Here is a 25,149-nt window from a genome sequence, read left to right on the forward strand (position 1 = left end):
CACGTCAGTTGAATAATTTGAAGATCATGAGTTTTTTGCTCACAAGTGCCATCGTCCTTTTCTCAAGAGATTTTGTCACTAACTCTGAACTTTCCAATTCAGTTCTAAACTGTTTCCGATTAGAAAGAACATGGGAGCCCTAATGACTGACAGGACACATGGCTTGTTGAGTCCCTTGACACTTTTGTGTAAAACTGTGTAGTTGAAAAAGGCTTAAGCTATGAAACAAAAGGAAATCTTTTGCAAAAGTCATAATGCATCGCCAATGTTAAGTATTTTTGTTGCAAAGTGAAAATCTACCAGAAACATTTTTGATTGAAAAACACGCGTCAGTCTTTGAATGGTGGCAGTAGCTAAGATAAAGGTGCATTCCCATACCGGGAGTCGAACCCGGGCCACCTGGGTGAGAACCAGGAATCCTAACCGCTAAACCATATGGGAAAAGATGCGCTAACGTCTCAGTGACATTATTAAAAAAATAAGTTTTCTGCTATGCACAATAAACTTCTGCAGATCTGCAGGTGCAACTTGCTTCGTTAGCGCAGTAGGTAGTGCGTCAGTCTCGTAATCTGAAGGTTGTGAGTTTGAGCCTCACACGGGGCACTGTTCCCTCCTTTTCTCGAGAGATTTTGTCACCAACTTAGAACTTTTCCATTCAATTCTACAACGTTTTCCATTAGAAAGGAAATGGGAATCCAAATAACTTACAGGACCCATGAGTTGTTGAGTCTCTTGACACTTTGGTGTAAAAAGGGGTGGTTGAGAATGAGTTGAGCTACGAATCCAAATTGAATCTTGCGTGAAGGGTCAGAATGAAGTGCCAAAACGCGGGCGTTCAGCATTTTTGCCTGAAAAAAACAAATCCTACCTGAAATACGTTTGTTTTAAAAACACACGTCAGTCTTTGAATGTTGGCAACGGTGTAGAAAAGGATGCGTTTCCATACCGGGAGTCGAACCCAGGCCACCTGGGTGAAAACCAGGAATCCTAAGCGCTAGACCATACGGGAGAAGATGTACTGCCAGCTCACTTACAATATGAAAAAAAAGAGGTGTACTGCTTTGCACAAGCAACTTCCGCAGATTATTACATGCATCTTGCCTCGTTAGCGCAGCAGGTAGCGCGTCAGTCTCGTAATCTGAAGGTCGTGAGTTCGATTCTCACATGGGGCACTGGTACCTTGTTTCCGTAACTGATTTTGCCACTATCTTGGCTAGAGAGTCACAGCTCTTTTCCATTCAGTAACAAAACATCACCAATTGATGGAAGGGGAGCTCCAATGACAGACAGGGATAAAGGCTTGTTGAGTCCCTTAACACCCAGGAATTAAAAGTGAGAGATATGAATGGTTTGAGATATGACATCAAATAAGCTTTTGTGCAAATAAATATCCAAAAAATCTGGTGGTCTGCATTTTTGGCAGCAAAGAGCAGTTCCAACCTAAACTGATTCTGTCTGCAAGGCACGTGTCGGCTTTGGAATGTGGACACTAGTCCCAAAAAAAAGTCTCTCCCATAGCAGGAATTGAACCAGTCAACCAGGAATACTAACTAAGTCTTTCTCCACATGGTGTAAGCAGTACAGTAAACAGCAAGACAGGTGTAAAAAAAAAAAAAAAAAAAAAGAGTGTTTTGCTTTGAATACAAAACATAAACATTACAAGAGCTAAAACACGCTACATGGTCAAGGTTTTTGGCACGTCAGTTGAATAATTTGAAGATCATGAGTTTTTTGCTCACAAGTGCCATCCTCCTTTTCTCAAGAGATTTTGTCACTAACTCTGAACTTTCCAATTCAGTTCTAAACTGTTTCCGATTAGAAAGAACATGGGAGCCCTAATGACTGACAGGACACATGGCTTGTTGAGTCCCTTGACACTTTTGTGTAAAACTGTGTAGTTGAAAAAGGCTTAAGCTATGAAACAAAAGGAAATCTTTTGCAAAAGTCATAATGCATCGCCAATGTTAAGTATTTTTGTTGCAAAGTGAAAATCTACCAGAAACATTTTTGATTGAAAAACACGCGTCAGTCTTTGAATGGTGGCAGTAGCTAAGATAAAGGTGCATTCCCATACCGGGAGTCGAACCCGGGCCACCTGGGTGAGAACCAGGAATCCTAACCGCTAAACCATATGGGAAAAGATGCGCTAACGTCTCAGTGACATTATGAAAAAAATAAGTTTTCTGCTATGCACAATAAACTTCTGCAGATCTGCAGGTGCAACTTGCTTCGTTAGCGCAGTAGGTAGTGCGTCAGTCTCGTAATCTGAAGGTTGTGAGTTTGAGCCTCACACGGGGCACTGTTCCCTCCTTTTCTCGAGAGATTTTGTCACCAACTTAGAACTTTTCCATTCAATTCTACAACGTTTTCCATTAGAAAGGAAATGGGAATCCAAATAACTTACAGGACCCATGAGTTGTTGAGTCTCTTGACACTTTGGTGTAAAAAGGGGTGGTTGAGAATGAGTTGAGCTACGAATCCAAATTGAATCTTGCGTGAAGGGTCAGAATGAAGTGCCAAAACGCGGGCGTTCAGCATTTTTGCCTGAAAAAAACAAATCCTACCTGAAATACGTTTGTTTTAAAAACACACGTCAGTCTTTGAATGTTGGCAACGGTGTAGAAAAGGATGCGTTTCCATACCGGGAGTCGAACCCAGGCCACCTGGGTGAAAACCAGGAATCCTAAGCGCTAGACCATACGGGAGAAGATGTACTGCCAGCTCACTTACAATATGAAAAAAAAGAGGTGTACTGCTTTGCACAAGCAACTTCCGCAGATTATTACATGCATCTTGCCTCGTTAGCGCAGCAGGTAGCGCGTCAGTCTCGTAATCTGAAGGTCGTGAGTTCGATTCTCACATGGGGCACTGGTACCTTGTTTCCGTAACTGATTTTGCCACTATCTTGGCTAGAGAGTCACAGCTCTTTTCCATTCAGTAACAAAACATCACCAATTGATGGAAGGGGAGCTCCAATGACAGACAGGGATAAAGGCTTGTTGAGTCCCTTAACACCCAGGAATTAAAAGTGAGAGATATGAATGGTTTGAGATATGACATCAAATAAGCTTTTGTGCAAATAAATATCCAAAAAATCTGGTGGTCTGCATTTTTGGCAGCAAAGAGCAGTTCCAACCTAAACTGATTCTGTCTGCAAGGCACGTGTCGGCTTTGGAATGTGGACACTAGTCCCAAAAAAAAGTCTCTCCCATAGCAGGAATTGAACCAGTCAACCAGGAATACTAACTAAGTCTTTCTCCACATGGTGTAAGCAGTACAGTAAACAGCAAGACAGGTGTAAAAAAAAAAAAAAAAAAAAAGAGTGTTTTGCTTTGAATACAAAACATAAACATTACAAGAGCTAAAACACGCTACATGGTCAAGGTTTTTGGCACGTCAGTTGAATAATTTGAAGATCATGAGTTTTTTGCTCACAAGTGCCATCCTCCTTTTCTCAAGAGATTTTGTCACTAACTCTGAACTTTCCAATTCAGTTCTAAACTGTTTCCGATTAGAAAGAACATGGGAGCCCTAATGACTGACAGGACACATGGCTTGTTGAGTCCCTTGACACTTTTGTGTAAAACTGTGTAGTTGAAAAAGGCTTAAGCTATGAAACAAAAGGAAATCTTTTGCAAAAGTCATAATGCATCGCCAATGTTAAGTATTTTTGTTGCAAAGTGAAAATCTACCAGAAACATTTTTGATTGAAAAACACGCGTCAGTCTTTGAATGGTGGCAGTAGCTAAGATAAAGGTGCATTCCCATACCGGGAGTCGAACCCGGGCCACCTGGGTGAGAACCAGGAATCCTAACCGCTAAACCATATGGGAAAAGATGCGCTAACGTCTCAGTGACATTATTAAAAAAATAAGTTTTCTGCTATGCACAATAAACTTCTGCAGATCTGCAGGTGCAACTTGCTTCGTTAGCGCAGTAGGTAGTGCGTCAGTCTCGTAATCTGAAGGTTGTGAGTTTGAGCCTCACACGGGGCACTGTTCCCTCCTTTTCTCGAGAGATTTTGTCACCAACTTAGAACTTTTCCATTCAATTCTACAACGTTTTCCATTAGAAAGGAAATGGGAATCCAAATAACTTACAGGACCCATGAGTTGTTGAGTCTCTTGACACTTTGGTGTAAAAAGGGGTGGTTGAGAATGAGTTGAGCTACGAATCCAAATTGAATCTTGCGTGAAGGGTCAGAATGAAGTGCCAAAACGCGGGCGTTCAGCATTTTTGCCTGAAAAAAACAAATCCTACCTGAAATACGTTTGTTTTAAAAACACACGTCAGTCTTTGAATGTTGGCAACGGTGTAGAAAAGGATGCGTTTCCATACCGGGAGTCGAACCCAGGCCACCTGGGTGAAAACCAGGAATCCTAAGCGCTAGACCATACGGGAGAAGATGTACTGCCAGCTCACTTACAATATGAAAAAAAAGAGGTGTACTGCTTTGCACAAGCAACTTCCGCAGATTATTACATGCATCTTGCCTCGTTAGCGCAGCAGGTAGCGCGTCAGTCTCGTAATCTGAAGGTCGTGAGTTCGATTCTCACATGGGGCACTGGTACCTTGTTTCCGTAACTGATTTTGCCACTATCTTGGCTAGAGAGTCACAGCTCTTTTCCATTCAGTAACAAAACATCACCAATTGATGGAAGGGGAGCTCCAATGACAGACAGGGATAAAGGCTTGTTGAGTCCCTTAACACCCAGGAATTAAAAGTGAGAGATATGAATGGTTTGAGATATGACATCAAATAAGCTTTTGTGCAAATAAATATCCAAAAAATCTGGTGGTCTGCATTTTTGGCAGCAAAGAGCAGTTCCAACCTAAACTGATTCTGTCTGCAAGGCACGTGTCGGCTTTGGAATGTGGACACTAGTCCCAAAAAAAAGTCTCTCCCATAGCAGGAATTGAACCAGTCAACCAGGAATACTAACTAAGTCTTTCTCCACATGGTGTAAGCAGTACAGTAAACAGCAAGACAGGTGTAAAAAAAAAAAAAAAAAAAAAGAGTGTTTTGCTTTGAATACAAAACATAAACATTACAAGAGCTAAAACACGCTACATGGTCAAGGTTTTTGGCACGTCAGTTGAATAATTTGAAGATCATGAGTTTTTTGCTCACAAGTGCCATCGTCCTTTTCTCAAGAGATTTTGTCACTAACTCTGAACTTTCCAATTCAGTTCTAAACTGTTTCCGATTAGAAAGAACATGGGAGCCCTAATGACTGACAGGACACATGGCTTGTTGAGTCCCTTGACACTTTTGTGTAAAACTGTGTAGTTGAAAAAGGCTTAAGCTATGAAACAAAAGGAAATCTTTTGCAAAAGTCATAATGCATCGCCAATGTTAAGTATTTTTGTTGCAAAGTGAAAATCTACCAGAAACATTTTTGATTGAAAAACACGCGTCAGTCTTTGAATGGTGGCAGTAGCTAAGATAAAGGTGCATTCCCATACCGGGAGTCGAACCCGGGCCACCTGGGTGAGAACCAGGAATCCTAACCGCTAAACCATATGGGAAAAGATGCGCTAACGTCTCAGTGACATTATTAAAAAAATAAGTTTTCTGCTATGCACAATAAACTTCTGCAGATCTGCAGGTGCAACTTGCTTCGTTAGCGCAGTAGGTAGTGCGTCAGTCTCGTAATCTGAAGGTTGTGAGTTTGAGCCTCACACGGGGCACTGTTCCCTCCTTTTCTCGAGAGATTTTGTCACCAACTTAGAACTTTTCCATTCAATTCTACAACGTTTTCCATTAGAAAGGAAATGGGAATCCAAATAACTTACAGGACCCATGAGTTGTTGAGTCTCTTGACACTTTGGTGTAAAAAGGGGTGGTTGAGAATGAGTTGAGCTACGAATCCAAATTGAATCTTGCGTGAAGGGTCAGAATGAAGTGCCAAAACGCGGGCGTTCAGCATTTTTGCCTGAAAAAAACAAATCCTACCTGAAATACGTTTGTTTTAAAAACACACGTCAGTCTTTGAATGTTGGCAACGGTGTAGAAAAGGATGCGTTTCCATACCGGGAGTCGAACCCAGGCCACCTGGGTGAAAACCAGGAATCCTAAGCGCTAGACCATACGGGAGAAGATGTACTGCCAGCTCACTTACAATATGAAAAAAAAGAGGTGTACTGCTTTGCACAAGCAACTTCCGCAGATTATTACATGCATCTTGCCTCGTTAGCGCAGCAGGTAGCGCGTCAGTCTCGTAATCTGAAGGTCGTGAGTTCGATTCTCACATGGGGCACTGGTACCTTGTTTCCGTAACTGATTTTGCCACTATCTTGGCTAGAGAGTCACAGCTCTTTTCCATTCAGTAACAAAACATCACCAATTGATGGAAGGGGAGCTCCAATGACAGACAGGGATAAAGGCTTGTTGAGTCCCTTAACACCCAGGAATTAAAAGTGAGAGATATGAATGGTTTGAGATATGACATCAAATAAGCTTTTGTGCAAATAAATATCCAAAAAATCTGGTGGTCTGCATTTTTGGCAGCAAAGAGCAGTTCCAACCTAAACTGATTCTGTCTGCAAGGCACGTGTCGGCTTTGGAATGTGGACACTAGTCCCAAAAAAAAGTCTCTCCCATAGCAGGAATTGAACCAGTCAACCAGGAATACTAACTAAGTCTTTCTCCACATGGTGTAAGCAGTACAGTAAACAGCAAGACAGGTGTAAAAAAAAAAAAAAAAAAAAAGAGTGTTTTGCTTTGAATACAAAACATAAACATTACAAGAGCTAAAACACGCTACATGGTCAAGGTTTTTGGCACGTCAGTTGAATAATTTGAAGATCATGAGTTTTTTGCTCACAAGTGCCATCCTCCTTTTCTCAAGAGATTTTGTCACTAACTCTGAACTTTCCAATTCAGTTCTAAACTGTTTCCGATTAGAAAGAACATGGGAGCCCTAATGACTGACAGGACACATGGCTTGTTGAGTCCCTTGACACTTTTGTGTAAAACTGTGTAGTTGAAAAAGGCTTAAGCTATGAAACAAAAGGAAATCTTTTGCAAAAGTCATAATGCATCGCCAATGTTAAGTATTTTTGTTGCAAAGTGAAAATCTACCAGAAACATTTTTGATTGAAAAACACGCGTCAGTCTTTGAATGGTGGCAGTAGCTAAGATAAAGGTGCATTCCCATACCGGGAGTCGAACCCGGGCCACCTGGGTGAGAACCAGGAATCCTAACCGCTAAACCATATGGGAAAAGATGCGCTAACGTCTCAGTGACATTATTAAAAAAATAAGTTTTCTGCTATGCACAATAAACTTCTGCAGATCTGCAGGTGCAACTTGCTTCGTTAGCGCAGTAGGTAGTGCGTCAGTCTCGTAATCTGAAGGTTGTGAGTTTGAGCCTCACACGGGGCACTGTTCCCTCCTTTTCTCGAGAGATTTTGTCACCAACTTAGAACTTTTCCATTCAATTCTACAACGTTTTCCATTAGAAAGGAAATGGGAATCCAAATAACTTACAGGACCCATGAGTTGTTGAGTCTCTTGACACTTTGGTGTAAAAAGGGGTGGTTGAGAATGAGTTGAGCTACGAATCCAAATTGAATCTTGCGTGAAGGGTCAGAATGAAGTGCCAAAACGCGGGCGTTCAGCATTTTTGCCTGAAAAAAACAAATCCTACCTGAAATACGTTTGTTTTAAAAACACACGTCAGTCTTTGAATGTTGGCAACGGTGTAGAAAAGGATGCGTTTCCATACCGGGAGTCGAACCCAGGCCACCTGGGTGAAAACCAGGAATCCTAAGCGCTAGACCATACGGGAGAAGATGTACTGCCAGCTCACTTACAATATGAAAAAAAAGAGGTGTACTGCTTTGCACAAGCAACTTCCGCAGATTATTACATGCATCTTGCCTCGTTAGCGCAGCAGGTAGCGCGTCAGTCTCGTAATCTGAAGGTCGTGAGTTCGATTCTCACATGGGGCACTGGTACCTTGTTTCCGTAACTGATTTTGCCACTATCTTGGCTAGAGAGTCACAGCTCTTTTCCATTCAGTAACAAAACATCACCAATTGATGGAAGGGGAGCTCCAATGACAGACAGGGATAAAGGCTTGTTGAGTCCCTTAACACCCAGGAATTAAAAGTGAGAGATATGAATGGTTTGAGATATGACATCAAATAAGCTTTTGTGCAAATAAATATCCAAAAAATCTGGTGGTCTGCATTTTTGGCAGCAAAGAGCAGTTCCAACCTAAACTGATTCTGTCTGCAAGGCACGTGTCGGCTTTGGAATGTGGACACTAGTCCCAAAAAAAAGTCTCTCCCATAGCAGGAATTGAACCAGTCAACCAGGAATACTAACTAAGTCTTTCTCCACATGGTGTAAGCAGTACAGTAAACAGCAAGACAGGTGTAAAAAAAAAAAAAAAAAAAAAGAGTGTTTTGCTTTGAATACAAAACATAAACATTACAAGAGCTAAAACACGCTACATGGTCAAGGTTTTTGGCACGTCAGTTGAATAATTTGAAGATCATGAGTTTTTTGCTCACAAGTGCCATCCTCCTTTTCTCAAGAGATTTTGTCACTAACTCTGAACTTTCCAATTCAGTTCTAAACTGTTTCCGATTAGAAAGAACATGGGAGCCCTAATGACTGACAGGACACATGGCTTGTTGAGTCCCTTGACACTTTTGTGTAAAACTGTGTAGTTGAAAAAGGCTTAAGCTATGAAACAAAAGGAAATCTTTTGCAAAAGTCATAATGCATCGCCAATGTTAAGTATTTTTGTTGCAAAGTGAAAATCTACCAGAAACATTTTTGATTGAAAAACACGCGTCAGTCTTTGAATGGTGGCAGTAGCTAAGATAAAGGTGCATTCCCATACCGGGAGTCGAACCCGGGCCACCTGGGTGAGAACCAGGAATCCTAACCGCTAAACCATATGGGAAAAGATGCGCTAACGTCTCAGTGACATTATGAAAAAAATAAGTTTTCTGCTATGCACAATAAACTTCTGCAGATCTGCAGGTGCAACTTGCTTCGTTAGCGCAGTAGGTAGTGCGTCAGTCTCGTAATCTGAAGGTTGTGAGTTTGAGCCTCACACGGGGCACTGTTCCCTCCTTTTCTCGAGAGATTTTGTCACCAACTTAGAACTTTTCCATTCAATTCTACAACGTTTTCCATTAGAAAGGAAATGGGAATCCAAATAACTTACAGGACCCATGAGTTGTTGAGTCTCTTGACACTTTGGTGTAAAAAGGGGTGGTTGAGAATGAGTTGAGCTACGAATCCAAATTGAATCTTGCGTGAAGGGTCAGAATGAAGTGCCAAAACGCGGGCGTTCAGCATTTTTGCCTGAAAAAAACAAATCCTACCTGAAATACGTTTGTTTTAAAAACACACGTCAGTCTTTGAATGTTGGCAACGGTGTAGAAAAGGATGCGTTTCCATACCGGGAGTCGAACCCAGGCCACCTGGGTGAAAACCAGGAATCCTAAGCGCTAGACCATACGGGAGAAGATGTACTGCCAGCTCACTTACAATATGAAAAAAAAGAGGTGTACTGCTTTGCACAAGCAACTTCCGCAGATTATTACATGCATCTTGCCTCGTTAGCGCAGCAGGTAGCGCGTCAGTCTCGTAATCTGAAGGTCGTGAGTTCGATTCTCACATGGGGCACTGGTACCTTGTTTCCGTAACTGATTTTGCCACTATCTTGGCTAGAGAGTCACAGCTCTTTTCCATTCAGTAACAAAACATCACCAATTGATGGAAGGGGAGCTCCAATGACAGACAGGGATAAAGGCTTGTTGAGTCCCTTAACACCCAGGAATTAAAAGTGAGAGATATGAATGGTTTGAGATATGACATCAAATAAGCTTTTGTGCAAATAAATATCCAAAAAATCTGGTGGTCTGCATTTTTGGCAGCAAAGAGCAGTTCCAACCTAAACTGATTCTGTCTGCAAGGCACGTGTCGGCTTTGGAATGTGGACACTAGTCCCAAAAAAAAGTCTCTCCCATAGCAGGAATTGAACCAGTCAACCAGGAATACTAACTAAGTCTTTCTCCACATGGTGTAAGCAGTACAGTAAACAGCAAGACAGGTGTAAAAAAAAAAAAAAAAAAAAAGAGTGTTTTGCTTTGAATACAAAACATAAACATTACAAGAGCTAAAACACGCTACATGGTCAAGGTTTTTGGCACGTCAGTTGAATAATTTGAAGATCATGAGTTTTTTGCTCACAAGTGCCATCCTCCTTTTCTCAAGAGATTTTGTCACTAACTCTGAACTTTCCAATTCAGTTCTAAACTGTTTCCGATTAGAAAGAACATGGGAGCCCTAATGACTGACAGGACACATGGCTTGTTGAGTCCCTTGACACTTTTGTGCAAAACTGTGTAGTTGAAAAAGGCTTAAGCTATGAAACAAAAGGAAATCTTTTGCAAAAGTCATAATGCATCGCCAATGTTAAGTATTTTTGTTGCAAAGTGAAAATCTACCAGAAACATTTTTGATTGAAAAACACGCGTCAGTCTTTGAATGGTGGCAGTAGCTAAGATAAAGGTGCATTCCCATACCGGGAGTCGAACCCGGGCCACCTGGGTGAGAACCAGGAATCCTAACCGCTAAACCATATGGGAAAAGATGCGCTAACGTCTCAGTGACATTATGAAAAAAATAAGTTTTCTGCTATGCACAATAAACTTCTGCAGATCTGCAGGTGCAACTTGCTTCGTTAGCGCAGTAGGTAGTGCGTCAGTCTCGTAATCTGAAGGTTGTGAGTTTGAGCCTCACACGGGGCACTGTTCCCTCCTTTTCTCGAGAGATTTTGTCACCAACTTAGAACTTTTCCATTCAATTCTACAACGTTTTCCATTAGAAAGGAAATGGGAATCCAAATAACTTACAGGACCCATGAGTTGTTGAGTCTCTTGACACTTTGGTGTAAAAAGGGGTGGTTGAGAATGAGTTGAGCTACGAATCCAAATTGAATCTTGCGTGAAGGGTCAGAATGAAGTGCCAAAACGCGGGCGTTCAGCATTTTTGCCTGAAAAAAACAAATCCTACCTGAAATACGTTTGTTTTAAAAACACACGTCAGTCTTTGAATGTTGGCAACGGTGTAGAAAAGGATGCGTTTCCATACCGGGAGTCGAACCCAGGCCACCTGGGTGAAAACCAGGAATCCTAAGCGCTAGACCATACGGGAGAAGATGTACTGCCAGCTCACTTACAATATGAAAAAAAAGAGGTGTACTGCTTTGCACAAGCAACTTCCGCAGATTATTGCATGCATCTTGCCTCGTTAGCGCAGCAGGTAGCGCGTCAGTCTCGTAATCTGAAGGTCGTGAGTTCGATTCTCACATGGGGCACTGGTACCTTGTTTCCGTAACTGATTTTGCCACTATCTTGGCTAGAGAGTCACAGCTCTTTTCCATTCAGTAACAAAACATCACCAATTGATGGAAGGGGAGCTCCAATGACAGACAGGGATAAAGGCTTGTTGAGTCCCTTAACACCCAGGAATTAAAAGTGAGAGATATGAATGGTTTGAGATATGACATCAAATAAGCTTTTGTGCAAATAAATATCCAAAAAATCTGGTGGTCTGCATTTTTGGCAGCAAAGAGCAGTTCCAACCTAAACTGATTCTGTCTGCAAGGCACGTGTCGGCTTTGGAATGTGGACACTAGTCCCAAAAAAAAGTCTCTCCCATAGCAGGAATTGAACCAGTCAACCAGGAATACTAACTAAGTCTTTCTCCACATGGTGTAAGCAGTACAGTAAACAGCAAGACAGGTGTAAAAAAAAAAAAAAAAAAAAAGAGTGTTTTGCTTTGAATACAAAACATAAACATTACAAGAGCTAAAACACGCTACATGGTCAAGGTTTTTGGCACGTCAGTTGAATAATTTGAAGATCATGAGTTTTTTGCTCACAAGTGCCATCCTCCTTTTCTCAAGAGATTTTGTCACTAACTCTGAACTTTCCAATTCAGTTCTAAACTGTTTCCGATTAGAAAGAACATGGGAGCCCTAATGACTGACAGGACACATGGCTTGTTGAGTCCCTTGACACTTTTGTGCAAAACTGTGTAGTTGAAAAAGGCTTAAGCTATGAAACAAAAGGAAATCTTTTGCAAAAGTCATAATGCATCGCCAATGTTAAGTATTTTTGTTGCAAAGTGAAAATCTACCAGAAACATTTTTGATTGAAAAACACGCGTCAGTCTTTGAATGGTGGCAGTAGCTAAGATAAAGGTGCATTCCCATACCGGGAGTCGAACCCGGGCCACCTGGGTGAGAACCAGGAATCCTAACCGCTAAACCATATGGGAAAAGATGCGCTAACGTCTCAGTGACATTATGAAAAAAATAAGTTTTCTGCTATGCACAATAAACTTCTGCAGATCTGCAGGTGCAACTTGCTTCGTTAGCGCAGTAGGTAGTGCGTCAGTCTCGTAATCTGAAGGTTGTGAGTTTGAGCCTCACACGGGGCACTGTTCCCTCCTTTTCTCGAGAGATTTTGTCACCAACTTAGAACTTTTCCATTCAATTCTACAACGTTTTCCATTAGAAAGGAAATGGGAATCCAAATAACTTACAGGACCCATGAGTTGTTGAGTCTCTTGACACTTTGGTGTAAAAAGGGGTGGTTGAGAATGAGTTGAGCTACGAATCCAAATTGAATCTTGCGTGAAGGGTCAGAATGAAGTGCCAAAACGCGGGCGTTCAGCATTTTTGCCTGAAAAAAACAAATCCTACCTGAAATACGTTTGTTTTAAAAACACACGTCAGTCTTTGAATGTTGGCAACGGTGTAGAAAAGGATGCGTTTCCATACCGGGAGTCGAACCCAGGCCACCTGGGTGAAAACCAGGAATCCTAAGCGCTAGACCATACGGGAGAAGATGTACTGCCAGCTCCCTTACAATATGAAAAAAAAGAGGTGTACTGCTTTGCACAAGCAACTTCCGCAGATTATTGCATGCATCTTGCCTCGTTAGCGCAGCAGGTAGCGCGTCAGTCTCGTAATCTGAAGGTCGTGAGTTCGATTCTCACATGGGGCACTGGTACCTTGTTTCCGTAACTGATTTTGCCACTATCTTGGCTAGAGAGTCACAGCTCTTTTCCATTCAGTAACAAAACATCACCAATTGATGGAAGGGGAGCTCCAATGACAGACAGGGATAAAGGCTTGTTGAGTCCCTTAACACCCAGGAATTAAAAGTGAGAGATATGAATGGTTTGAGATATGACATCAAATAAGCTTTTGTGCAAATAAATATCCAAAAAATCTGGTGGTCTGCATTTTTGGCAGCAAAGAGCAGTTCCAACCTAAACTGATTCTGTCTGCAAGGCACGTGTCGGCTTTGGAATGTGGACACTAGTCCCAAAAAAAAGTCTCTCCCATAGCAGGAATTGAACCAGTCAACCAGGAATACTAACTAAGTCTTTCTCCACATGGTGTAAGCAGTACAGTAAACAGCAAGACAGGTGTAAAAAAAAAAAAAAAAAAAAAGAGTGTTTTGCTTTGAATACAAAACATAAACATTACAAGAGCTAAAACACGCTACATGGTCAAGGTTTTTGGCACGTCAGTTGAATAATTTGAAGATCATGAGTTTTTTGCTCACAAGTGCCATCCTCCTTTTCTCAAGAGATTTTGTCACTAACTCTGAACTTTCCAATTCAGTTCTAAACTGTTTCCGATTAGAAAGAACATGGGAGCCCTAATGACTGACAGGACACATGGCTTGTTGAGTCCCTTGACACTTTTGTGCAAAACTGTGTAGTTGAAAAAGGCTTAAGCTATGAAACAAAAGGAAATCTTTTGCAAAAGTCATAATGCATCGCCAATGTTAAGTATTTTTGTTGCAAAGTGAAAATCTACCAGAAACATTTTTGATTGAAAAACACGCGTCAGTCTTTGAATGGTGGCAGTAGCTAAGATAAAGGTGCATTCCCATACCGGGAGTCGAACCCGGGCCACCTGGGTGAGAACCAGGAATCCTAACCGCTAAACCATATGGGAAAAGATGCGCTAACGTCTCAGTGACATTATGAAAAAAATAAGTTTTCTGCTATGCACAATAAACTTCTGCAGATCTGCAGGTGCAACTTGCTTCGTTAGCGCAGTAGGTAGTGCGTCAGTCTCGTAATCTGAAGGTTGTGAGTTTGAGCCTCACACGGGGCACTGTTCCCTCCTTTTCTCGAGAGATTTTGTCACCAACTTAGAACTTTTCCATTCAATTCTACAACGTTTTCCATTAGAAAGGAAATGGGAATCCAAATAACTTACAGGACCCATGAGTTGTTGAGTCTCTTGACACTTTGGTGTAAAAAGGGGTGGTTGAGAATGAGTTGAGCTACGAATCCAAATTGAATCTTGCGTGAAGGGTCAGAATGAAGTGCCAAAACGCGGGCGTTCAGCATTTTTGCCTGAAAAAAACAAATCCTACCTGAAATACGTTTGTTTTAAAAACACACGTCAGTCTTTGAATGTTGGCAACGGTGTAGAAAAGGATGCGTTTCCATACCGGGAGTCGAACCCAGGCCACCTGGGTGAAAACCAGGAATCCTAAGCGCTAGACCATACGGGAGAAGATGTACTGCCAGCTCCCTTACAATATGAAAAAAAAGAGGTGTACTGCTTTGCACAAGCAACTTCCGCAGATTATTGCATGCATCTTGCCTCGTTAGCGCAGCAGGTAGCGCGTCAGTCTCGTAATCTGAAGGTCGTGAGTTCGATTCTCACATGGGGCACTGGTACCTTGTTTCCGTAACTGATTTTGCCACTATCTTGGCTAGAGAGTCACAGCTCTTTTCCATTCAGTAACAAAACATCACCAATTGATGGAAGGGGAGCTCCAATGACAGACAGGGATAAAGGCTTGTTGAGTCCCTTAACACCCAGGAATTAAAAGTGAGAGATATGAATGGTTTGAGATATGACATCAAATAAGCTTTTGTGCAAATAAATATCCAAAAAATCTGGTGGTCTGCATTTTTGGCAGCAAAGAGCAGTTCCAACCTAAACTGATTCTGTCTGCAAGGCACGTGTCGGCTTTGGAATGTGGACACTAGTCCCAAAAAAAAGTCTCTCCCATAGCAGGAATTGAACCAGTCAACCAGGAATACTAACTAAGTCTTTCTCCACATGGTGTAAGCAGTACAGTAAACAGCAAGACAGGTGTAAAAAAAAAAAAAAAAAAAAAGAGTGTTTTGCTTTGAATACAAAACATAAACATTACAAGAGCTAAAACACGCTACATGGTCAAGGTTTTTGGCACGTCAGTTGAATAATTTGAAGATCATGAGTTTTTTGCTCACAAGTGCCATCCTCCTTTTCTCAAGAGATTTTGTCACTAACTCTGAACTTTCCAATTCAGTTCTAAACTGTTTCCGATTAGAAAGAACATGGGAGCCCTAATGACTGACAGGACACATGGCTTGTTGAGTCCCTTGACACTTTTGTGCAAAACTGTGTAGTTGAAAAAGGCTTAAGCTATGAAACAAAAGGAAATCTTTTGCAAAAGTCATAATGCATCGCCAATGTTAAGTATTTTTGTTGCAAAGTGAAAATCTACCAGAAACATTTTTGATTGAAAAACACGCGTCAGTCTTTGAATGGTGGCAGTAGCTAAGATAAAGGTGCATTCCCATACCGGGAGTCGAACCCGGGCCACCTGGGTGAGAACCAGGAATCCTAACCGCTAAACCATATGGGAAAAGATGCGCTAACGTCTCAGTGACATTATGAAAAAAATAAGTTTTCTGCTATGCACAATAAACTTCTGCAGATCTGCAGGTGCAACTTGCTTCGTTAGCGCAGTAGGTAGTGCGTCAGTCTCGTAATCTGAAGGTTGTGAGTTTGAGCCTCACACGGGGCACTGTTCCCTCCTTTTCTCGAGAGATTTTGTCACCAACTTAGAACTTTTCCATTCAATTCTACAACGTTTTCCATTAGAAAGGAAATGGGAATCCAAATAACTTACAGGACCCATGAGTTGTTGAGTCTCTTGACACTTTGGTGTAAAAAGGGGTGGTTGAGAATGAGTTGAGCTACGAATCCAAATTGAATCTTGCGTGAAGGGTCAGAATGAAGTGCCAAAACGCGGGCGTTCAGCATTTTTGCCTGAAAAAAACAAATCCTACCTGAAATACGTTTGTTTTAAAAACACACGTCAGTCTTTGAATGTTGGCAACGGTGTAGAAAAGGATGCGTTTCCATACCGGGAGTCGAACCCAGGCCACCTGGGTGAAAACCAGGAATCCTAAGCGCTAGACCATACGGGAGAAGATGTACTGCCAGCTCCCTTACAATATGAAAAAAAAGAGGTGTACTGCTTTGCACAAGCAACTTCCGCAGATTATTGCATGCATCTTGCCTCGTTAGCGCAGCAGGTAGCGCGTCAGTCTCGTAATCTGAAGGTCGTGAGTTCGATTCTCACATGGGGCACTGGTACCTTGTTTCCGTAACTGATTTTGCCACTATCTTGGCTAGAGAGTCACAGCTCTTTTCCATTCAGTAACAAAACATCACCAATTGATGGAAGGGGAGCTCCAATGACAGACAGGGATAAAGGCTTGTTGAGTCCCTTAACACCCAGGAATTAAAAGTGAGAGATATGAATGGTTTGAGATATGACATCAAATAAGCTTTTGTGCAAATAAATATCCAAAAAATCTGGTGGTCTGCATTTTTGGCAGCAAAGAGCAGTTCCAACCTAAACTGATTCTGTCTGCAAGGCACGTGTCGGCTTTGGAATGTGGACACTAGTCCCAAAAAAAAGTCTCTCCCATAGCAGGAATTGAACCAGTCAACCAGGAATACTAACTAAGTCTTTCTCCACATGGTGTAAGCAGTACAGTAAACAGCAAGACAGGTGTAAAAAAAAAAAAAAAAAAAAAGAGTGTTTTGCTTTGAATACAAAACATAAACATTACAAGAGCTAAAACACGCTACATGGTCAAGGTTTTTGGCACGTCAGTTGAATAATTTGAAGATCATGAGTTTTTTGCTCACAAGTGCCATCCTCCTTTTCTCAAGAGATTTTGTCACTAACTCTGAACTTTCCAATTCAGTTCTAAACTGTTTCCGATTAGAAAGAACATGGGAGCCCTAATGACTGACAGGACACATGGCTTGTTGAGTCCCTTGACACTTTTGTGCAAAACTGTGTAGTTGAAAAAGGCTTAAGCTATGAAACAAAAGGAAATCTTTTGCAAAAGTCATAATGCATCGCCAATGTTAAGTATTTTTGTTGCAAAGTGAAAATCTACCAGAAACATTTTTGATTGAAAAACACGCGTCAGTCTTTGAATGGTGGCAGTAGCTAAGATAAAGGTGCATTCCCATACCGGGAGTCGAACCCGGGCCACCTGGGTGAGAACCAGGAATCCTAACCGCTAAACCATATGGGAAAAGATGCGCTAACGTCTCAGTGACATTATGAAAAAAATAAGTTTTCTGCTATGCACAATAAACTTCTGCAGATCTGCAGGTGCAACTTGCTTCGTTAGCGCAGTAGGTAGTGCGTCAGTCTCGTAATCTGAAGGTTGTGAGTTTGAGCCTCACACGGGGCACTGTTCCCTCCTTTTCTCGAGAGATTTTGTCACCAACTTAGAACTTTTCCATTCAATTCTACAACGTTTTCCATTAGAAAGGAAATGGGAATCCAAATAACTTACAGGACCCATGAGTTGTTGAGTCTCTTGACACTTTGGTGTAAAAAGGGGTGGTTGAGAATGAGTTGAGCTACGAATCCAAATTGAATCTTGCGTGAAGGGTCAGAATGAAGTGCCAAAACGCGGGCGTTCAGCATTTTTGCCTGAAAAAAACAAATCCTACCTGAAATACGTTTGTTTTAAAAACACACGTCAGTCTTTGAATGTTGGCAACGGTGTAGAAAAGGATGCGTTTCCATACCGGGAGTCGAACCCAGGCCACCTGGGTGAAAACCAGGAATCCTAAGCGCTAGACCATACGGGAGAAGATGTACTGCCAGCTCACTTACAATATGAAAAAAAAGAGGTGTACTGCTTTGCACAAGCAACTTCCGCAGATTATTGCATGCATCTTGCCTCGTTAGCGCAGCAGGTAGCGCGTCAGTCTCGTAATCTGAAGGTCGTGAGTTCGATTCTCACATGGGGCACTGGTACCTTGTTTCCGTAACTGATTTTGCCACTATCTTGGCTAGAGAGTCACAGCTCTTTTCCATTCAGTAACAAAACATCACCAATTGATGGAAGGGGAGCTCCAATGACAGACAGGGATAAAGGCTTGTTGAGTCCCTTAACACCCAGGAATTAAAAGTGAGAGATATGAATGGTTTGAGATATGACATCAAATAAGCTTTTGTGCAAATAAATATCCAAAAAATCTGGTGGTCTGCATTTTTGGCAGCAAAGAGCAGTTCCAACCTAAACTGATTCTGTCTGCAAGGCACGTGTCGGCTTTGGAATGTGGACACTAGTCCCAAAAAAAAGTCTCTCCCATAGCAGGAATTGAACCAGTCAACCAGGAATACTAACTAAGTCTTTCTCCACATGGTGTAAGCAGTACAGTAAACAGCAAGACAGGTGTAAAAAAAAAAAAAAAAAAAAAAGAGTGTTTTGCTTTGAATACAAAACATAAACATTACAAGAGCTAAAACACGCTACATGGTCAAGGTTTTTGGCACGTCAGTTGAATAATTTGAAGATCATGAGTTTTTTGCTCACAAGTGCCATCCTCCTTTTCTCAAGAGATTTTGTCACTAACTCTGAACTTTCCAATTCAGTTCTAAACTGTTTCCGATTAGAAAGAACATGGGAGCCCTAATGACTGACAGGACACATGGCTTGTTGAGTCCCTTGACACTTTTGTGCAAAACTGTGTAGTTGAAAAAGGCTTAAGCTATGAAACAAAAGGAAATCTTTTGCAAAAGTCATAATGCATCGCCAATGTTAAGTATTTTTGTTGCAAAGTGAAAATCTACCAGAAACATTTTTGATTGAAAAACACGCGTCAGTCTTTGAATGGTGGCAGTAGCTAAGATAAAGGTGCATTCCCATACCGGGAGTCGAACCCGGGCCACCTGGGTGAGAACCAGGAATCCTAACCGCTAAACCATATGGGAAAAGATGCGCTAACGTCTCAGTGACATTATGAAAAAAATAAGTTTTCTGCTATGCACAATAAACTTCTGCAGATCTGCAGGTGCAACTTGCTTCGTTAGCGCAGTAGGTAGTGCGTCAGTCTCGTAATCTGAAGGTTGTGAGTTTGAGCCTCACACGGGGCACTGTTCCCTCCTTTTCTCGAGAGATTTTGTCACCAACTTAGAACTTTTCCATTCAATTCTACAACGTTTTCCATTAGAAAGGAAATGGGAATCCAAATAACTTACAGGACCCATGAGTTGTTGAGTCTCTTGACACTTTGGTGTAAAAAGGGGTGGTTGAGAATGAGTTGAGCTACGAATCCAAATTGAATCTTGCGTGAAGGGTCAGAATGAAGTGCCAAAACGCGGGCGTTCAGCATTTTTGCCTGAAAAAAACAAATCCTACCTGAAATACGTTTGTTTTAAAAACACACGTCAGTCTTTGAATGTTGGCAACGGTGTAGAAAAGGATGCGTTTCCATACCGGGAGTCGAACCCAGGCCACCTGGGTGAAAACCAGGAATCCTAAGCGCTAGACCATACGGGAGAAGATGTACTGCCAGCTCACTTACAATATGAAAAAAAAGAGGTGTACTGCTTTGCACAAGCAACTTCCGCAGATTATTACATGCATCTTGCCTCGTTAGCGCAGCAGGTAGCGCGTCAGTCTCGTAATCTGAAGGTCGTGAGTTCGATTCTCACATGGGGCACTGGTACCTTGTTTCCGTAACTGATTTTGCCACTATCTTGGCTAGAGAGTCACAGCTCTTTTCCATTCAGTAACAAAACATCACCAATTGATGGAAGGGGAGCTCCAATGACAGACAGGGATAAAGGCTTGTTGAGTCCCTTAACACCCAGGAATTAAAAGTGAGAGATATGAATGGTTTGAGATATGACATCAAATAAGCTTTTGTGCAAATAAATATCCAAAAAATCTGGTGGTCTGCATTTTTGGCAGCAAAGAGCAGTTCCAACCTAAACTGATTCTGTCTGCAAGGCACGTGTCGGCTTTGGAATGTGGACACTAGTCCCAAAAAAAAGTCTCTCCCATAGCAGGAATTGAACCAGTCAACCAGGAATACTAACTAAGTCTTTCTCCACATGGTGTAAGCAGTACAGTAAACAGCAAGACAGGTGTAAAAAAAAAAAAAAAAAAAAAGAGTGTTTTGCTTTGAATACAAAACATAAACATTACAAGAGCTAAAACACGCTACATGGTCAAGGTTTTTGGCACGTCAGTTGAATAATTTGAAGATCATGAGTTTTTTGCTCACAAGTGCCATCCTCCTTTTCTCAAGAGATTTTGTCACTAACTCTGAACTTTCCAATTCAGTTCTAAACTGTTTCCGATTAGAAAGAACATGGGAGCCCTAATGACTGACAGGACACATGGCTTGTTGAGTCCCTTGACACTTTTGTGCAAAACTGTGTAGTTGAAAAAGGCTTAAGCTATGAAACAAAAGGAAATCTTTTGCAAAAGTCATAATGCATCGCCAATGTTAAGTATTTTTGTTGCAAAGTGAAAATCTACCAGAAACATTTTTGATTGAAAAACACGCGTCAGTCTTTGAATGGTGGCAGTAGCTAAGATAAAGGTGCATTCCCATACCGGGAGTCGAACCCGGGCCACCTGGGTGAGAACCAGGAATCCTAACCGCTAAACCATATGGGAAAAGATGCGCTAACGTCTCAGTGACATTATGAAAAAAATAAGTTTTCTGCTATGCACAATAAACTTCTGCAGATCTGCAGGTGCAACTTGCTTCGTTAGCGCAGTAGGTAGTGCGTCAGTCTCGTAATCTGAAGGTTGTGAGTTTGAGCCTCACACGGGGCACTGTTCCCTCCTTTTCTCGAGAGATTTTGTCACCAACTTAGAACTTTTCCATTCAATTCTACAACGTTTTCCATTAGAAAGGAAATGGGAATCCAAATAACTTACAGGACCCATGAGTTGTTGAGTCTCTTGACACTTTGGTGTAAAAAGGGGTGGTTGAGAATGAGTTGAGCTACGAATCCAAATTGAATCTTGCGTGAAGGGTCAGAATGAAGTGCCAAAACGCGGGCGTTCAGCATTTTTGCCTGAAAAAAACAAATCCTACCTGAAATACGTTTGTTTTAAAAACACACGTCAGTCTTTGAATGTTGGCAACGGTGTAGAAAAGGATGCGTTTCCATACCGGGAGTCGAACCCAGGCCACCTGGGTGAAAACCAGGAATCCTAAGCGCTAGACCATACGGGAGAAGATGTACTGCCAGCTCACTTACAATATGAAAAAAAAGAGGTGTACTGCTTTGCACAAGCAACTTCCGCAGATTATTGCATGCATCTTGCCTCGTTAGCGCAGCAGGTAGCGCGTCAGTCTCGTAATCTGAAGGTCGTGAGTTCGATTCTCACATGGGGCACTGGTACCTTGTTTCCGTAACTGATTTTGCCACTATCTTGGCTAGAGAGTCACAGCTCTTTTCCATTCAGTAACAAAACATCACCAATTGATGGAAGGGGAGCTCCAATGACAGACAGGGATAAAGGCTTGTTGAGTCCCTTAACACCCAGGAATTAAAAGTGAGAGATATGAATGGTTTGAGATATGACATCAAATAAGCTTTTGTGCAAATAAATATCCAAAAAATCTGGTGGTCTGCATTTTTGGCAGCAAAGAGCAGTTCCAACCTAAACTGATTCTGTCTGCAAGGCACGTGTCGGCTTTGGAATGTGGACACTAGTCCCAAAAAAAAGTCTCTCCCATAGCAGGAATTGAACCAGTCAACCAGGAATACTAACTAAGTCTTTCTCCACATGGTGTAAGCAGTACAGTAAACAGCAAGACAGGTGTAAAAAAAAAAAAAAAAAAAAAGAGTGTTTTGCTTTGAATACAAAACATAAACATTACAAGAGCTAAAACACGCTACATGGTCAAGGTTTTTGGCACGTCAGTTGAATAATTTGAAGATCATGAGTTTTTTGCTCACAAGTGCCATCCTCCTTTTCTCAAGAGATTTTGTCACTAACTCTGAACTTTCCAATTCAGTTCTAAACTGTTTCCGATTAGAAAGAACATGGGAGCCCTAATGACTGACAGGACACATGGCTTGTTGAGTCCCTTGACACTTTTGTGCAAAACTGTGTAGTTGAAAAAGGCTTAAGCTATGAAACAAAAGGAAATCTTTTGCAAAAGTCATAATGCATCGCCAATGTTAAGTATTTTTGTTGCAAAGTGAAAATCTACCAGAAACATTTTTGATTGAAAAACACGCGTCAGTCTTTGAATGGTGGCAGTAGCTAAGATAAAGGTGCATTCCCATACCGGGAGTCGAACCCGGGCCACCTGGGTGAGAACCAGGAATCCTAACCGCTAAACCATATGGGAAAAGATGCGCTAACGTCTCAGTGACATTATGAAAAAAATAAGTTTTCTGCTATGCACAATAAACTTCTGCAGATCTGCAGGTGCAACTTGCTTCGTTAGCGCAGTAGGTAGTGCGTCAGTCTCGTAATCTGAAGGTTGTGAGTTTGAGCCTCACACGGGGCACTGTTCCCTCCTTTTCTCGAGAGATTTTGTCACCAACTTAGAACTTTTCCATTCAATTCTACAACGTTTTCCATTAGAAAGGAAATGGGAATCCAAATAACTTACAGGACCCATGAGTTGTTGAGTCTCTTGACACTTTGGTGTAAAAAGGGGTGGTTGAGAATGAGTTGAGCTACGAATCCAAATTGAATCTTGCGTGAAGGGTCAGAATGAAGTGCCAAAACGCGGGCGTTCAGCATTTTTGCCTGAAAAAAACAAATCCTACCTGAAATACGTTTGTTTTAAAAACACACGTCAGTCTTTGAATGTTGGCAACGGTGTAGAAAAGGATGCGTTTCCATACCGGGAGTCGAACCCAGGCCACCTGGGTGAAAACCAGGAATCCTAAGCGCTAGACCATACGGGAGAAGATGTACTGCCAGCTCACTTACAATATGAAAAAAAAGAGGTGTACTGCTTTGCACAAGCAACTTCCGCAGATTATTGCATGCATCTTGCCTCGTTAGCGCAGCAGGTAGCGCGTCAGTCTCGTAATCTGAAGGTCGTGAGTTCGATTCTCACATGGGGCACTGGTACCTTGTTTCCGTAACTGATTTTGCCACTATCTTGGCTAGAGAGTCACAGCTCTTTTCCATTCAGTAACAAAACATCACCAATTGATGGAAGGGGAGCTCCAATGACAGACAGGGATAAAGGCTTGTTGAGTCCCTTAACACCCAGGAATTAAAAGTGAGAGATATGAATGGTTTGAGATATGACATCAAATAAGCTTTTGTGCAAATAAATATCCAAAAAATCTGGTGGTCTGCATTTTTGGCAGCAAAGAGCAGTTCCAACCTAAACTGATTCTGTCTGCAAGGCACGTGTCGGCTTTGGAATGTGGACACTAGTCCCAAAAAAAAGTCTCTCCCATAGCAGGAATTGAACCAGTCAACCAGGAATACTAACTAAGTCTTTCTCCACATGGTGTAAGCAGTACAGTAAACAGCAAGACAGGTGTAAAAAAAAAAAAAAAAAAAAGAGTGTTTTGCTTTGAATACAAAACATAAACATTACAAGAGCTAAAACACGCTACATGGTCAAGGTTTTTGGCACGTCAGTTGAATAATTTGAAGATCATGAGTTTTTTGCTCACAAGTGCCATCCTCCTTTTCTCAAGAGATTTTGTCACTAACTCTGAACTTTCCAATTCAGTTCTAAACTGTTTCCGATTAGAAAGAACATGGGAGCCCTAATGACTGACAGGACACATGGCTTGTTGAGTCCCTTGACACTTTTGTGCAAAACTGTGTAGTTGAAAAAGGCTTAAGCTATGAAACAAAAGGAAATCTTTTGCAAAAGTCATAATGCATCGCCAATGTTAAGTATTTTTGTTGCAAAGTGAAAATCTACCAGAAACATTTTTGATTGAAAAACACGCGTCAGTCTTTGAATGGTGGCAGTAGCTAAGATAAAGGTGCATTCCCATACCGGGAGTCGAACCCGGGCCACCTGGGTGAGAACCAGGAATCCTAACCGCTAAACCATATGGGAAAAGATGCGCTAACGTCTCAGTGACATTATGAAAAAAATAAGTTTTCTGCTATGCACAATAAACTTCTGCAGATCTGCAGGTGCAACTTGCTTCGTTAGCGCAGTAGGTAGTGCGTCAGTCTCGTAATCTGAAGGTTGTGAGTTTGAGCCTCACACGGGGCACTGTTCCCTCCTTTTCTCGAGAGATTTTGTCACCAACTTAGAACTTTTCCATTCAATTCTACAACGTTTTCCATTAGAAAGGAAATGGGAATCCAAATAACTTACAGGACCCATGAGTTGTTGAGTCTCTTGACACTTTGGTGTAAAAAGGGGTGGTTGAGAATGAGTTGAGCTACGAATCCAAATTGAATCTTGCGTGAAGGGTCAGAATGAAGTGCCAAAACGCGGGCGTTCAGCATTTTTGCCTGAAAAAAACAAATCCTACCTGAAATACGTTTGTTTTAAAAACACACGTCAGTCTTTGAATGTTGGCAACGGTGTAGAAAAGGATGCGTTTCCATACCGGGAGTCGAACCCAGGCCACCTGGGTGAAAACCAGGAATCCTAAGCGCTAGACCATACGGGAGAAGATGTACTGCCAGCTCACTTACAATATGAAAAAAAAGAGGTGTACTGCTTTGCACAAGCAACTTCCGCAGATTATTGCATGCATCTTGCCTCGTTAGCGCAGCAGGTAGCGCGTCAGTCTCGTAATCTGAAGGTCGTGAGTTCGATTCTCACATGGGGCACTGGTACCTTGTTTCCGTAACTGATTTTGCCACTATCTTGGCTAGAGAGTCACAGCTCTTTTCCATTCAGTAACAAAACATCACCAATTGATGGAAGGGGAGCTCCAATGACAGACAGGGATAAAGGCTTGTTGAGTCCCTTAACACCCAGGAATTAAAAGTGAGAGATATGAATGGTTTGAGATATGACATCAAATAAGCTTTTGTGCAAATAAATATCCAAAAAATCTGGT

General features: G+C 41.7%; 15 non-coding genes across 15 annotated transcripts; all 15 read left to right on the plus strand.

Moving 5' to 3' along the window:
* Nucleotides 1-1,099: 1,099 nt before the first annotated feature.
* Nucleotides 1,100-1,172, plus strand: TRNAT-CGU (transfer RNA threonine (anticodon CGU)). Its single transcript has one exon. It is a non-coding gene; the product is annotated as a tRNA-Thr (tRNA).
* Nucleotides 1,173-2,795: 1,623 nt separating this feature from the next.
* Nucleotides 2,796-2,868, plus strand: TRNAT-CGU (transfer RNA threonine (anticodon CGU)). Its single transcript has one exon. It is a non-coding gene; the product is annotated as a tRNA-Thr (tRNA).
* Nucleotides 2,869-4,491: 1,623 nt separating this feature from the next.
* On the plus strand, nt 4,492-4,564 carry TRNAT-CGU (transfer RNA threonine (anticodon CGU)). Its single transcript has one exon. It is a non-coding gene; the product is annotated as a tRNA-Thr (tRNA).
* A 1,623-nt stretch (nt 4,565-6,187) lies between these two features.
* TRNAT-CGU (transfer RNA threonine (anticodon CGU)) lies at nt 6,188-6,260 on the plus strand. The gene has a single exon. It is a non-coding gene; the product is annotated as a tRNA-Thr (tRNA).
* Nucleotides 6,261-7,883: 1,623 nt separating this feature from the next.
* TRNAT-CGU (transfer RNA threonine (anticodon CGU)) lies at nt 7,884-7,956 on the plus strand. The gene has a single exon. It is a non-coding gene; the product is annotated as a tRNA-Thr (tRNA).
* A 1,623-nt stretch (nt 7,957-9,579) lies between these two features.
* TRNAT-CGU (transfer RNA threonine (anticodon CGU)) lies at nt 9,580-9,652 on the plus strand. The gene has a single exon. It is a non-coding gene; the product is annotated as a tRNA-Thr (tRNA).
* A 1,623-nt stretch (nt 9,653-11,275) lies between these two features.
* On the plus strand, nt 11,276-11,348 carry TRNAT-CGU (transfer RNA threonine (anticodon CGU)). The gene has a single exon. It is a non-coding gene; the product is annotated as a tRNA-Thr (tRNA).
* A 1,623-nt stretch (nt 11,349-12,971) lies between these two features.
* TRNAT-CGU (transfer RNA threonine (anticodon CGU)) lies at nt 12,972-13,044 on the plus strand. The gene has a single exon. It is a non-coding gene; the product is annotated as a tRNA-Thr (tRNA).
* A 1,623-nt stretch (nt 13,045-14,667) lies between these two features.
* TRNAT-CGU (transfer RNA threonine (anticodon CGU)) lies at nt 14,668-14,740 on the plus strand. The gene has a single exon. It is a non-coding gene; the product is annotated as a tRNA-Thr (tRNA).
* A 1,623-nt stretch (nt 14,741-16,363) lies between these two features.
* On the plus strand, nt 16,364-16,436 carry TRNAT-CGU (transfer RNA threonine (anticodon CGU)). Its single transcript has one exon. It is a non-coding gene; the product is annotated as a tRNA-Thr (tRNA).
* Nucleotides 16,437-18,059: 1,623 nt separating this feature from the next.
* On the plus strand, nt 18,060-18,132 carry TRNAT-CGU (transfer RNA threonine (anticodon CGU)). Its single transcript has one exon. It is a non-coding gene; the product is annotated as a tRNA-Thr (tRNA).
* Nucleotides 18,133-19,756: 1,624 nt separating this feature from the next.
* On the plus strand, nt 19,757-19,829 carry TRNAT-CGU (transfer RNA threonine (anticodon CGU)). Its single transcript has one exon. It is a non-coding gene; the product is annotated as a tRNA-Thr (tRNA).
* Nucleotides 19,830-21,452: 1,623 nt separating this feature from the next.
* TRNAT-CGU (transfer RNA threonine (anticodon CGU)) lies at nt 21,453-21,525 on the plus strand. Its single transcript has one exon. It is a non-coding gene; the product is annotated as a tRNA-Thr (tRNA).
* Nucleotides 21,526-23,148: 1,623 nt separating this feature from the next.
* TRNAT-CGU (transfer RNA threonine (anticodon CGU)) lies at nt 23,149-23,221 on the plus strand. The gene has a single exon. It is a non-coding gene; the product is annotated as a tRNA-Thr (tRNA).
* A 1,622-nt stretch (nt 23,222-24,843) lies between these two features.
* Nucleotides 24,844-24,916, plus strand: TRNAT-CGU (transfer RNA threonine (anticodon CGU)). The gene has a single exon. It is a non-coding gene; the product is annotated as a tRNA-Thr (tRNA).
* The last annotated feature ends 233 nt before the right edge of the window (nt 24,917-25,149 follow it).

The sequence above is a fragment of the Phyllobates terribilis genome, unplaced genomic scaffold (genome assembly GCF_046119375.1).
Source record: "Phyllobates terribilis strain yellow unplaced genomic scaffold, ASM4611937v1 Scaffold_971__1_contigs__length_502685, whole genome shotgun sequence".
NCBI lineage: Eukaryota > Metazoa > Chordata > Amphibia > Anura > Dendrobatidae > Phyllobates > Phyllobates terribilis.